The sequence below is a fragment of the Amblyomma maculatum genome, chromosome 5 (genome assembly GCF_055883805.1).
Source record: "Amblyomma maculatum isolate TAMU_Amacu chromosome 5, ASM5588380v1, whole genome shotgun sequence".
Classification (NCBI taxonomy): Eukaryota; Metazoa; Arthropoda; class Arachnida; order Ixodida; family Ixodidae; genus Amblyomma; species Amblyomma maculatum.
The window spans coordinates 145397375-145412327 of NC_139348.1; the positions used below are offsets into that span (position 1 = coordinate 145397375).

The following is a 14953-nucleotide window of genomic DNA, read 5'->3' on the forward strand; positions in this document are numbered from 1 at the left end:
TGCTTTACGTTATCAAACGCCCCCTTGAGGTCAAGAGCGCGAATTGTCCTGAAGAAAGGCTTGTTAGGGGGGTTTATGACTTCTTCCTTAAGCTGGAGGAGTATATCTTGGGTGGATAGGCCAGGCCGGAATCCGAACATGGTGTGTGGGTACAAGTCGTTTTCTTCAAGATATCGGGTGAGCCTGATGTGTACCGCCTTCTCCATAACTTTCCCTACGCAGGAGGTGAGAGAGATGGGCCGTAGATTGTTAATATTTATGGGTTTGCCCGGTTTGGGGATGTAGTGCACCTCCGCAGTCTTCCACTAGTTTGGCAACCGGCTCATGCGCCAACAGTTGTTAATGTAATTCGCGAGCTGCGTGAGGGCTGCGTCGTGGAGATTGGCGAGGAGTCCCACCGTGATCTTGTCTTTCCCAGGAGCTCCTCTGCGCATGGCTAGGATGGCGGCCTGTATTTCTTTGACGGTGAATTCCGCATCTAGTTTCTCGTTTGGCTGCCCATTATAGGGAGGGAGGGGGTCCGTGTCGACTGGGACGCCGATGAAATGTACCTTCCAACATGCCCTGCCGAGCGAAAACCGTGAAAGAGTATCCATCAGTGCGCGCCAGATTAAAGTCTGGCCACTTACGGAGTACCTTGAAGTAGGCATGAACGTTGCAAAATCTATCTCTCAGTACTTCGACTAGAGTCTGGGTGGGGGAACTGAGCTGGGGGACGGGGAACCTCAAAAGCGGCTTCAAGTAGGGAACCTGTCTCAGAAGTCGGAGACCCGGCTAACGCATTGCGGTGGAGGAATGATCCAAGGGCCGAGGGCCGCATATTCGGCTAAGAGCGAGTGCTCGCCCTCTACGGAGGCCCATATGGGAGCTCGACTCGAATTGTCTGACAGTCCAGTCCTACGCTGCCCACATTCCCCTACAACTTCCCATAACCCTATCCTAATTCCTACTTCCCATTACCCTACAACCCATCCCTTCCGCTACTTCCCAGGGGAGATACGTGGGGTCTCCCCGGGCCCGCTTCCTCGGCTGTGGGTCGCTTTAGTAGCACATCCCCCTTTTATTTAATATCTTCAAATCAAAAACTTTTGTCTCATTGACCTATTCATTTATTTTTCGAATTGCGGAACTTTCTCTCCCCGCGATACATTAGTGGTGCGGGCGGAGTCTGACTTTGGACTCCATCTTACCTTATGTGGTGCAGAAGTACTTTTGTTTGATGGTTTGTACGAGATCTCTATTGGAGCCGCGGTAACCACGTAGAGCCCTAGCAAGGTTCTTGCGTTGGTCGCTTTTGAAGTTGTTTGGGTCAATGAGGCATCTGAGTAAGCTCCAAGTTTGTTTCGAGCTAAGGTTACCACTCAGGGAATCACATCTTGTCAGCCAATTTGATTGAGCAAGGTTCCATGCATAGCCCTCTGCAGCTTGCGTTAGGGTTGCGATGCGGCGTTTGAGCGTTCTGTTGTGGCGCTGGTGGCGCCAACGTTTCACCAGGCCTCTGCGGGCGTCCCACAGGTGCAGGAGATGGGAGTCAATAGCAGGGCGGTCTAAAGATGTTTTCAGGGTTTGGGTGTACTTAGAGGACAGGTGCCTAAGGTCCGATGCCCAGGAAGCGTAATCAGTGATATCTGGGTGATCAAGGTCAGCTTGCTCTTTTCGAAACGCGGTCCAATCAGTGATTTTGGCAGTACCGCGCATATGTCGATGCGTTTTGCTTGCAAGATGGATGATCAGAATGAAATGGTCACTGCCTAAAGTTTCCAGTGTGTTTTCCCATAGGCAAGCTTTACCGCCGTGGGTTAGTGTGAGATCGGGGCTGGTGTCACTCGTGACACTGTTGCCAAGTCGAGTAGGTTGGGTCGGGTCGTTCAGCATGGTAAGCATGAGGTTTGATATGGTGTCTGCTAGGATGCGGCCTTTCTTGTTTGCTTTCGGGTAGCCCCAGGATGGGTGTTGCGCATTGAAATCGCCCAAAATAAGGAGCGGAGCTCCTTGGGCGACAGTGAGTGCCTTTGTGAACACCCTGACGCAAGGGAAGGCAATTTGGGTGGGTTTACTGTAAATGTTGAGAATGTAGGTGCCCGTACCGTTTCGGTGTCTAGGTAGGATTTGTACAAAGTCGTACACTACATCATCTTCTTCTTCTAGATCTAAAGCAAGTGTAGTATAATCCTTGTGAACCATAATGCAAGTTGCTGGAGTGCGTTGGTGTGTGGAGTAATTAATGAGTTTTGCGGAGTTGTTAACCTCCTGTAAAGCGATGACATCTGGTTGGTTTGGGAGAGAATCAATGTATTGTTGGAGTGAGGCTCTCTTACGGCGGAAGCTGCGGCAGTTCCACTGTAGGACGCTTAAGTTGTGGGTGGTTGCTGTCCGGGCGGTAGGCATGGTACAGGTGGAGAAGATTCTTCGGAAATGGAACGCATAGGTTCGAGGGTGGGTTCGAGGCAGGATTCCAAGTCTTCGTCCGTGACAGCGTGTCGGCGACGGAAGCCTTTGCATGAGTTCCGCCACCTGTTGTTGTAGGCGCGCTATCTTAGCGTCGTGAACTCGTTGGTTTTGAAACATAGGTTCTAGTAAGAGCTTAATTTCTTCCCTCATCTGTGGCACGACTGGTTGCATAGCCTCCTGAATCATCTGCCGCATACTTTGAAAAAGTTCTGTCCTTAGGTTATCTATAGCCTGGGTTACCCACGTTTAAATTTCGGTATATTGCTCGGGTTCCCCTGTGGCTTCAGATCGGATGGTAGGGGGGTTGGGTGCGAGTGGAGAGGCGCTAGTGTCAGTGGAGGGTAGGGGGTTGGTTTGCGTGGGTGATGTGTTGTTTTGGGGTTGAGATAGGAGCTGTTTTAACCGGCGGTTTTCGGCTTCGAGCGTGTTGAGCTTATCTTGCATTTTGGTTTGTGCCAACAACTGAGGGGAAGTAATGGCTACCTTAGCCCAGCTCATCTTTTGTGCGGAGCCGTCTCGGCGCTCAGCTAACACCTCCTGACGGACATGCTGTACAAAACTTTTTCGTTTGTCGCCCCTCTTAAAACCCAAATGCGTTTTAAAAGTTCTGCCAGTACACCAAAAGCGCTCTCCCCCTTACACGTTGCCATCTGAAGTAATGCTTGGAGACATACACCTAAATTTCCTCCAACAAACCCCTTATGGCATAGGCGTACAGGATCTCATACACTGCGTTGTTCAGCTGACCGCAATTCACTGGATTACATTCTGCTACTCAGGACACGCATGGCAGATCATAAACACATGCATGAAATTATGCACATGCGACTGCGAGTAGCCAATCGCTAAAATTGTACATTTGCTAGCTTAGGTATTTCAGGTGGTGCTGACTCATTGCTGTATGCCGAGAAATTACTGCACTGATGTTTAAACCAAGCTGGCGCATGCGGTTCGAGCTTCCATCTAAATATCGTTCTCAAGAAGGCACGTTGCACCTTACTGGCTCATTCAATAGTTGCCGTACAGTTTCATTAAAACGGCTGATTCAGTTTGTATAGTTCAACGTCTCAAAGCGACCCTGGCTGTGAGGGACGCTCTTGTGGAAGGCTTCGGAATTTCGACCCTCAGCTGTCCTTTAACGTGCACTGACATCCCAACAGTATACACGGGTACCTTGCTTTTCCCCTCCACCGAAAAGCGCCTGCCGCGGCCGAGATTCGAATCCGCATCCTTGCTTTCAGCACTCGAGCGACGTAACTACTGAGCCGCCACAGCTGGGCGCACTGAAATGATGTCAGCCATCAGCAAAACTGTCTCTCGGCTTTATGCTGCTTCACGACTTTGCCTCTGCCATATAATGTCACGTCACGTTAGGACTCTAATCCGTCGGCTACTGCTTGGCGTCAAGAGTGCACCAAAAGCTACCTTCACATGATCACAGCTGAATCTGGTTCAAATTGCTTGACGTTCAACGTTCCAGACAGATCGCCATGCTATTTGCGAGTGTCCACACTACACTGACGTGCAGGACGCCATGGGAGCTACCGTGAGACAATAGGATGGTTTCCCTCTCCCCGAAGGAACTGCAGTAGACGCTAGGCCGAAACTCACCCATGGCTGGCGTGTAACGAATGCTGTTTTCAAGCTTTTGGGTTAAACATGCCTAGCGCCTTGTTAATGACAGTTCCGCTCGCTGTGTTGTACGCGTCTATATGGTTTACAATGCGGACTAGATATGTACACATGCGCTTTTGACGGGACATGGGTGAGTACTTAGAGCTTTTTCTGGAACATGCGCGATACACATGTAGTGCCACGGTATGATGGTAGGTATAATGCTCTTCCCTGAAACAGTGTGTAGTGTGTGTGCAATAAAAACTGCGTCCATGCAATTCATGTGGTACATGCTACACGCATCGACTCTAGACGAAACGAGGGCCACCTAATATGTACGCGGTCTGTTAACCCGATCACGGCAAGAAATTTGTTAAACTATTACGCGATAACCATCCATTCGCACCATAACTCTTTTTAGTTGCTCTTTTAATGGTGTGAAATAGCAGGCTAGGATTACCTTACTCCCGACCGCCCTCTCCACCCTTCCTATAATTAAATTATACTATTTTGTGTAAAGATATCCCCACACTCTGGACTGAAGTGCATACAAGACGAGAGTAATCCTGCAGGTATACACTTTTCAATATTCTGCATACGGATAAAGTGTTCCCACAACTCCTTTTTCTCTAAGAAGTAAAACAGCTTGTTTACTCCCATCAAGCGGAATAGGAGTTGGCGGATGGTTCTACTCTCTCCACATAATAATTCCCCCATTGGCTGAGATCTCATTTTTGCCCCCTCCCTCCCATAGATCATCATCATAATCAACCTGACTATACCCGCTGCAGTGCGAAGGCCTCTCCCATATTTCTCCAATTACCCGGTTCTGTGCTAGCTGCATCCACTTGACCCTGCGAACCTCATCCGCCCACCTAACTTTCTGCCGCCCCCTGCTACGCTTTCCTTCCCTTGGAATCCAGAATTGTTACCTTCCCCATACATCCCCTGAGAAATTTTACTAGTGTCAGGTGCAGAGTTTTCAAACGTCCGCGCAATAAAAATTTGGTCAAATATGGAAATTCTTGAACGCAACCGTCGCAAGGCAGCCATGCGAGCACGAAATCATTTCTGAGGCGGGCGGAAAGTGACACAGGCAGAGATTTACTCTTGTTTTTTAGCCTCCCCATACTTACTGCATGTACAGTGCATTATGGAACCTCTGATACAGCTGTGATAAGTAGATTTAAGGGGGCCCTACTTTATGCAAATATTTCTCTCAGTATATATTTATTTTTTTGACAGCTTTTGGGTACGTTGGTGCTCGTCGGACAAGAATAAACGCATTTTTAACAGAAAAAATCAAAGAATATTTCAAAATATTTTAATCAACAGACTAAAACTCGTGACGGTCTTAATGAAAGGGGAGCGTCACCGCTGTTGCTTCTTTTTTTTTTGTATGCGAGTGGTGGTGTAGTGTTACTGGTGGGAGTCACGCTGAAAATTGTTGTTGTTGTTGCTGTTGCTGTAGGAAGAAGGTAAAGAAAATGCACGGGCCTGCTACTGGCTTTGAAGCTGAGCCATCTCCGCTGCCTCATGCGAACAGAAGAGAAAATAGAGAAGAAAAAGAAGAGGGAGAGAAAGACGCGCGCCGCAACAACAGCTGTCGTCCACCAACTAAGCGGTGGCGGGTGCAATGACGGCCTACAACAGATAAAAATTCGCAAGCTGGCTAGCCCCCACCGCAAGCGGCGTTGACCTACCGTCCCAGCCCCGTAGGGCCAGAAACTGCCACCCTGCTATGTCGACGAAGGGATTTTATTGCGTAGTGGGCTGATAATGGCGATTCTTTGATTATTCCTAGCTACGGATCTTTCCCGGCGTTATTCGGTAGGGTAAGAGTGATTTTCTTGTGATTAGAACCCGGTGTTTTATCTACATATGCCACTTAATGTAACTACGATTTCTTGACGTTTGCATCGTTAGAATTAGCACAAAACGGTATGAATCTCTAACACGCATATAGAAAAATTTCGAAGCTATACTGAGTTCTGATCGACGAACACATGTGGGCATCGGCGTTTTTTATGGACAATATTTATTGCCTCAGGGTATCAGATGATTATATAGTGAGTATGATAAAATTATTAATTTAATGAAAAGGGGTTTGTTGATTTTATCAAGTCCAGGAGTAAGCGATCATTTGGTCCCTGCGTCCAGATAATATATGCAGCAAGATTTCTAGTTGAAATACAGGATACCGTCTGATGTCTGATTCTTGTCGGTCGTAGTGCTGGGCAGTCCCACAAAGAGTGGTGAACGTCGGCGTCACCAGAGAAAGAGAATAGGGAAGAAAAGAGAGTGCAGTGGTATTTTTGGGAGATGGAAAGGCGAAGACGAAGCCGAAGACGAGGAGGAAGAAGAAAATGAAGTGGAAGTATAAAAGGAGGAGTGGCGGCATAGACAAAGGGAGAACGTTATGGGTGCACACGCTGGCGCGAGGCCGTCAGTTGATGCAGAATGTGTTCATTCGTGAGGCCGACCGACCAGGAAGCCTTGCTTGAGGTTGCCGTAGGATGATGATGGTCGCTGGCTGAGGTCTGTATTCTCTCTGGAGGACTGCACCTGGTGTATCCTCCCTTCCATCTGACAAGGCAAGGGTGGTCCCCACCGGCAGAGGCCCCGGTCTCGTGGATCACGACACTGACCTAGTCTTTGGAACGCGGGCCTTGTTTCGGCGCCTCCGGAACGCCGACTCAGCCAGAGGCTGTTGCTACCTCCGAGATCGATCTCGTCAATGGTACGAGGACGCTCCAAAGCCGACATCCACAGCTAAGGCGACGTGGCAGCACCGATTCCCTTCACCTGATCCTCCTCAATGCTCCTTTTGTGGAACAGCGGCGTCTCTTGAGACAAGGTACCACCTGGGCTTTTTTCCGTACTGTGCGTCTGAGATAGCGTGCGAACCACCCACCTTTGGTAACAACCGGTATGAGTGTGACTATGTGGAATGCGCATGAGGATCACCAGTAAGGAACGAGTGCGTTATTTCTTGTAGCATCATTTCCGTGTATGTAAGTATGTGTAGTGCGCTGGTTTGTGTGTTGTGCAGTCATGTATAAAGTGTGGCGTCTTGAGTTTCCCCGTCGAAGCCTTCTATCTGCATTTTAAGCTTGCAGTGATGATTGGTTCACAGGAAGGGAAAGGTGCAGTATCTGTCACACTTGCTCTGTGGACACCTGAACCGCGCCGTAAGGGACGGGAGGAAGGTGGGAGTGAAAGTGGATAGAGAGAAAGAGGAGCCGTAGTGGAGGGCTACGGAGTAATTTCGACCGGGGGATCTTTAACGTGCGCTGACATCGCACAGCACACGGACGCCACTTCGTTTCGCCTCCATCGAAACGCAGCCGCCGCGGTCGGGTTCGAAACCGGGAACTCCGGCACAGTAGTCGGGCGTCTTACCACTGCACCACCCCAGCGGGGCAACAAACATACACAGAGCACTTACTATTCTACGCCGCAAGCAGATTTCTGTGTGACAGTCGGCTTCGTCAGCAGAAACTTGCCCCTTCCTTTTACACAGCGGTACATTCACTTCCTGTTAAACCATAGTCGAGAAACAAAGGTTGGTTGGTTGGTTTGTGGGGTTTAACGTCCCAAAGTGACTCAGGCTATGAGAGACGCCGTAGTGGACGACTCCGGAAATTTCGACCACCTGGGGTTCTTTAATGTGCACTGACATCGCACAGCACACGGACGCCTTGCTTTTCGCCTCCATCGAAAAGCGGCCGCCGAGGTCGGGATTCGATCCCGCATCCTTGGGTTTCTTCGTCTCGTGGTTAGTGTACTGCCTGCATGATTTACCAAACGCCGGAAACTATATACAATATTTTCCTTCATTGCTGGGACACCTATGACGTCATCCCGCCTCGGCCAATCAGAGCCGCCGCAAAAGCGGGACACATTTTGTCCACGACAGTATGAGCCATTAAAGGCTTTCGCCTTATAGGCACTTCTCAAACATCATGCAAAGAGTACGAATTAGAACGGTCCACTGTAGCAGACAACGCCGGTCTCAATGAGTTCGACCTGTGTGTACATATTTGTTTTGGTCGTCTGCTACGATGTGCGGTTTGTTTATCGTGCTTTGCGAGGGCAGCCTTCATGGCATAAACATTTGTGCCATTTGGCTAGGAGTATGCGCGAGAGAATGTCCCTTGCGTGCCAAAAGATTTGGCTATACGAGATGTTTACGCGGGTCAGAGAAACCTAGAAGATAGCGAGTCCCTAGGCGGTATTATGGCTTCACAGTACACATTTGTCGGAAGAGTTTTGGAAACAAATTACAGGATCTCATAGATGTTTCGTAAGAGGAGAATGGCGAAAGCTCACCCTTCCTCTCCTATCATTTGCATCCCATCGTTTGCCTCTTATTGATGTCAGCGCACGTTAAAGATCCCCAGGTGGTCGAAGTTACTCCGTAGCCCTTCACTACGGCTCCTCTTTCTCTCTTTCCACTTTCATTCCCACCTTCCTCCCTTACCTTACGGCGCGGTTGAGGTGTCCACAGAAATCAAGTGAGACAGTTACCGTGCCTTTCCCTTCCTATAAATAAATCAGATTTTTAAATCAGTTTAAATCCCGCCGGGGTGGTGCAGTGGTAAGACGCCCGACTACTGTGCCGGAGTACCCGGGTTCGAACCCGACCTTGGCGGCTGCGTTTCGATGGAGGCGAAACGAAGAGGTGTCCGTGTGCTGTGCGATGTCAGCGCACGTTAAAGATCCCCAGGTGGTCGAAATTACTCCGTAGCCCTCCACTACGGCTCCTCTTTCTCTCTTTCCAGTTTCACTCCCACCTTCCTCCCTTACCTTACGGCGCGGCTGAGGTGTTCACAGAAAAGCGAGACAGTTACCGCGCCTTTCCCTTCCTATAAATAAATCAGTTCACAGAAAAAAAAACGAAGAGGCGTCCGTGTGCTGTGCGATGTCAGCGCACGTTAAAGATCCCCAGGTGGTCGAAATTACTCCGTAGCCCTGCACTAGGACTCCTCTTTCTCTCTATCCCCTTTCACTCCCGCCTTCCTCCCTTCCCTTACGGCGCGGTTGAGGTGTCCACAGAAAACAAGTGAGACAGTTACTGCGCCTTTCCCTTCCTATAAATCAGTTTTTTTGCCTCTTATTGGTCCGTGTGCTGTGCGATGTCAAAGCACGTTAAAGATCCTCAGGTGGCCGAAATTACTCCGTAGCCCTCCACTAGGGCTCCTCTTTCTCGTTACACTTCCACTCCCACCTTCCTATCTTCCCTTACGGCGTGGTTGCGGTGTCCACAGAAAACAAGTGAGACAGTTACTGCGCCTTTCCCTTCCTATAAATAAATCAGTTTTGCCTCTTATTGGCGTTCGTTGCAGTGCTACATATATATAGCTATAATTGGTTTACACGAAAGTAAAGGTACAGTATCTGCCACACTTTCTTCTGCATGTGTGAGTTTGGATGGTACACCATCGCTCCTGTCACGCAGCGTTCTTTGGCGCGCGTTCAAGTGTGGGATTGGAGATGGCAGGAATGCTAGACCAGAACACATCTCGCGCAATCTCGCGGAATATGACAGATCTCGCGCACAAATCCCGCGCACAATCTCGCGCACGGGATTTTATTCCATGAGCCTAGAAAAGCTTTCGCCTTAATAAATTGCTTCGAAATGACGAACAATACTTTGTCACACTCTTCGTCAAAGCACTCGCCGACTTTGCTGACCGGCCACATCTACTATCTTGTTCTACGAAACAGGAAAAATATCAGGATTAAGTTTCACAGTTAACATCATGACGTGATAGCATTTCATGCACACTGGCATTGTTTCTCATTTCCTGAATTTTTTTCTTTTCTTTCTTTGTTATTTTTATTTTTATACACTAATATTTGCCATCAGGAAATATTATCTGTATTTTAATTCTGAGCAGTTTGACATTTTTGAGCGCATTTTTTAATTTTCACCTGTTTCAATTAATTATTGAATAATTACAAACTTCAACTATTTAAGTTAGCATCATCAAACATAGGCATTTTATTCTGGGCATTCTGATACCAAAGTTGAACCCCCTTTGCCCAACTTTTATTTTTTCAATTATTTTAATTGCGCATTTCATCAATTACGCACTTTTTTAATTACCATCATCAAGGATTAGCTTTCCATTCTGAGCATTCTGGCACCTTTGAACCTCTTTTTACCCATTTTTCTTTCGTTTAAAAGTTTTCATGCATGGGATAAGTTGTGGCTGAAGGTGATAGTCCCTGCAATTGAGGCCTATTGCTGTCTGCACGAATAGCTGGTTACGAAGAACAATAAACTAATAGTGTAATGGTGGTTACAAATTCCAGAAAAATTGTTAAGGAACTTATATTGAGTTCTGCGCACACGTTTATCGTTGGCGTCGGTGGTTCAGTGGTAGAATACTCGCCTGCCACGCGGGTGGCCCGGGTTCGATTCCCGGCCGACGCACACTTTTTTTTTCTTTATGGCAGTTGGGAACGATTATGCAATGCTTATCGGCGAAATGTAAGTTCAATAAAAAAAAAGGTTAAAATTAGATATGATAAAAGTGCAGAGTATCAATGACATGAGGATGCTTGAAAAGCAAAATATATAATGCCAGACTGCTCTGTCCCGATATGCAAAGTTATATCGGGTGTTTTTAGACGGCCCCTTATTTTCATGAAAAACAACTGCAGCCGCTTTATCTAAGTAAGCGAGATGTGATGGGAAGTATGTACGAAGGCATTTCCCGTTTCATTTCTCTTTTAGTTCAGTGGGATCTCAAGGTCAGTATTCAGGCAAAGATCGGCTGATTTGCTTTCTGGCGACTTGAGTGATTGCGCACTGTATAGTTCTGGAACCGCTTAACACAGTTTAAGAGGCCATTGCTATAGCGGTGTGCTTGGACCCATTGCGCAGGCATGGAAATTTATAAAGACGACGACAAGTAAGTACAGAGCGATGAAGTGTCACACGACACATGAGGGATCATAGTTAATGTGCAGTTCACTTCCGTTCAGTTGATTCAGTTGATCACTTACACCCAGTACATGTTCTTAATTACCATCGCCAAGCGTTGAATTTCCGTCTCAGCATTTTAACACCTGTGTTATCCTTGTTTTCCTAATTTTTTTCATTTCTATATGCTTATTTTTTTCTCTATTCAATTATTTACAATGATTTCATTACCTTGTCATCGGCTATCACACACCAATCAGTTATCAATCACTATAGCTGAAAATTACCACGAGGAGAGGTTTTTTACGCAGCCTCCGATTATTTTCAACACGCGGTGCATAAAGCTACAAGTACTGCTACTACAACGCTGTCGGCTTTTCGGCCAAACGAACTTTATAGGATCGCTTAGGCTATCACTTAAAGTGTTCAGGTAAATTTTGCTTAGACGTGTTGTCAAGAGACGCGCTCCAGACTAATACTTCCATACGCTTCGCGGTGCTTTAAAAATAACCCCTCTTTGAAATAGCACTGCGTGCATTCACAATATGTTATAGGAAGTTTATCGTTGCTCTCCACCAAGGGGCGGCATCATAGGTAACCTGTGACATTAGAAAACTGCCTTGAAACCTTTTGCTTTCATGCATTCTTAAGGGAGCTAATCCTACTTTTCGCCCGCAGTCGTAAAACCGGGCGAGAGAAGCGTCATCGCATCTTGCTTGCGTCAAAGAGCTTTGTTGGTCTATAAACTCAAGTCACTATCTGGTTTAGCAGACGGCAGTTAAGGCAACCCTGTATTGCAGAGCGGCCATAACGTTGAGCGGTTTGAAACTAAAAGCACACACAAACACACAAAAATGTTGCCGACGCATTGGCGCCGGTCTATCGGCCTCCTACCTGCTGCACGCCGCTCATTTGTCTGACGCTTGAGACGCTTTGCAACGCCGTCCAACCACAGCCCGGATTTCACCGACGCCGTGTCATGCAGTGTTACAGTTTGAATACACCTATAGAAGGTGTCACCTGTACGCCTCGTAACGCGCCCCAATTTTTACGAGCTTTTTCTATATAGGAGCTATTATTCATAGTACGAACTTCCATTCTGCAGTGGCAATATGCCCAAACAAACAAAAATGGGAAATGTTAAACAATGCGTTTAGTTCAACAGTAAGCTCATATCATTATGGTTCTTACGTTGTGGCCGCGGCAGGCACCGGCTAATTCAGACAAACAGACACAAGGCGAAAATAAATCCGAGCTTCCTTTTATAAAACAATTTGGACCCTGTATATGCCCATACATGCAAACTATATAGACACCTCCCTACATGTATGTATGTATGTATGTATGTATGTATGTATGTATGTATGTATGTATGTATGTATGTATGTATGTATGTATGTATGTATGTATGTATGTATGTATGTATGTATGTATGTATGTATGTATGTATGTATGTATGTATGTATGTATGTATGTATGTATGTATGTATGTATGTATGTATGTATGTATGTATGTATGTATGTATGTATGTATGTATGTATGTATGTATGTATGTATGTATGTATGTACGTACGTACGTACGTATGTATGTATGTATGTATGTATGTATGTATGTATGTATGTATGTATGTATGTATGTATGTATGTATGTATGTATGTATGTATGTATGTATGTACGTATGTATGTATGTATGTATGGTTCATGCGTCCAGCTGAGTTCAGTACGCAGTAATCAGCATGCCACGCAGCGAAATACTAACCTCAAACGTAACTGAACACCATTACCGTGACAGGGTTGCGATTTGAATATGACAACACGCAGGGGCTCAATCTTCAAGATTAGTCGGGGTAGAGTGCCCAACTATTCCCCGGGCGTTCTAATGCATTCTATCGCTTCACTGTTGGGCGTAAAGGAATGCGTTGTTCGCGTTATTTAACCGTAATATTATGTGCACAGGTTTCTAATGAACGGGGACTACAAACCTGGGGAAGCCTACAACACACTGACCGCTCCATACACTCGTACGTCGACAGCAAATCAAGAAAGGCTTCAGGAGCCTGCTTAACACGATGCGAGAAAAAGCAATGTTGCTAAGATACGTAACAATAAAATTACGAGGGACAATGCGGCTAAAGTGAAAGGCGAAAGCCTTAGCGCCGCATTCTGCTATGCAACTGGCACTAATTAGTAATTAATTAATTATAAGTCGTTATTAAGTATTGATTAGACATTGTCTCCCATAATCTCCCTAAAACGTGGCAAAGTGTATGTCGGGAAAACCAGCCGCTGTGTGAACGAATGTGCCAGGTACCATGAACGTTCACTTGGTAACGTGTCAGACTTGTGAGAGAATCTACCCGCGTTCTGCATTCCTTGCAAATATGACAAAGGTCAGCACAGTGAGCCACGACTTGAGGATATCAATATTCCGCGAATAGGTAAGGACAGATTAGCACGCGAATTGTCGGAAGTGTTTTTCTTAATGAAAGGGGCGACTCTTGCATCAGCTCCACATCACTCTTCCTGCGAGACAGTCAATACATATTATTAAATAGACGTTGAAATGTTACCTGCTCTTCTTAATCTAGCAAAACATTTCCTACACTCATGCGCTCTCAGTCACTCTTTGTCTGTAAAAGTAGGATATGTGTCTGCTCCAATAAAATTAGTTGGAGTCAGCGACCGTCATGTGCATTTCTTCCTGTGTCCGCGTCATTTATGTAGCGATGAATAAATTGTAACGAAACCATGACTACTAGCCCAGCAACGTGCTTTGTTAAATACCACTGGGTGAGCCCTAAAGGAAGATATCAATAAATTTGTTCCTGTCGGTAAAAATTAAAGGTGGGGTTCATTATACGACGTGATAATAATGCTAAGCCTGCACATCTTGTGTGTGTGGGGGGAGGTGCAAGAGGGCACGCCCCTCACGTCGACGAAAATTTTCGCTCTACGGGTTTTCATTGACAGTGCGACGTATACGTGCGAAACGTTATCAGAGCTCAGCCTGGGCCGACTGAATGTCTGAGACAGAAGTTTCAATTTGATGTGTCGCACCGCATGTTTGACACATCCCTTCGTTCGTTACTGGTTGTAGTGCATGAATGTTAAAGCTGGCAATAAAGAAAAAATATACAAAGGTCTGCCTTTAAGGGCATTGCTTGATATTGTACGTGACTACCCGTGATAAAAAAGCCAAGTCGTATGAGCGTGCCTACATAGCGTGCCGCGCGGCTCACTAAGATTCCAAGAGGACTGGGAGGTTGATTCTCTTCCCACCTCAAATGAGAAGCCATAACTGACAACTCTTCCCAGCTTTCTGATTCCATGTGATCTGGTTAAGTTACGTGAACCATCGAGAAATCAATGCCCGGCCATGCCAGCTGCCACCTATGATCTGCCAGCGCCATGCCCGTAATGTTTCGCTCACGACGCCGAAGCCGAATTTTTTTAGTAACGAGACATTTAACGCTACACATTAAGAAAGACATAGCGTTATTGCGTATGATTCGGAATCCAGCGGTCTGGGTTATATTCATCTTGAACACTCTCTTAAGAGGAGGAATAAAGTTTTCTTTTCCAACAGAGATGGTGCACGGCTTCTCCACCCATCGGCCTTAGGCCTGAGGGGTGTAGGCCTGAGGGGTATTTAGAGTGAGGCTCCGCTTCGGTTGCTGGCCGGGATGCGTTGTTCGTCGGCGGTCTCCTCGGCCAGTTGGATCGCGGCATGCTGCCTAACGGTCCGAGCTGTGCAGTAAGGTCTCTCAAGTTCTTTTTTTATCCATATTTACGGCCTTCCTGGGGAGCAGCATTCTCATATTACGTGTTCGAGGGACCCACTTGCCCCACACTGATAACAGGGATACCATCGCATATCTGGGTAACAACGTTAATCAGAACTGAGTTCGGGAAATTATACATCGTCTCCAAATATACCCGTCTTTAAGCTACA

General features: G+C 46.7%; 1 non-coding gene across 1 annotated transcript; it reads left to right on the plus strand.

The window, feature by feature from the left end:
• The first annotated feature begins 10436 nt into the window (after positions 1–10436).
• Positions 10437–10507, plus strand: TRNAG-GCC (transfer RNA glycine (anticodon GCC)). The gene has a single exon. It is a non-coding gene; the product is annotated as a tRNA-Gly (tRNA).
• Positions 10508–14953: the final 4446 nt, after the last annotated feature.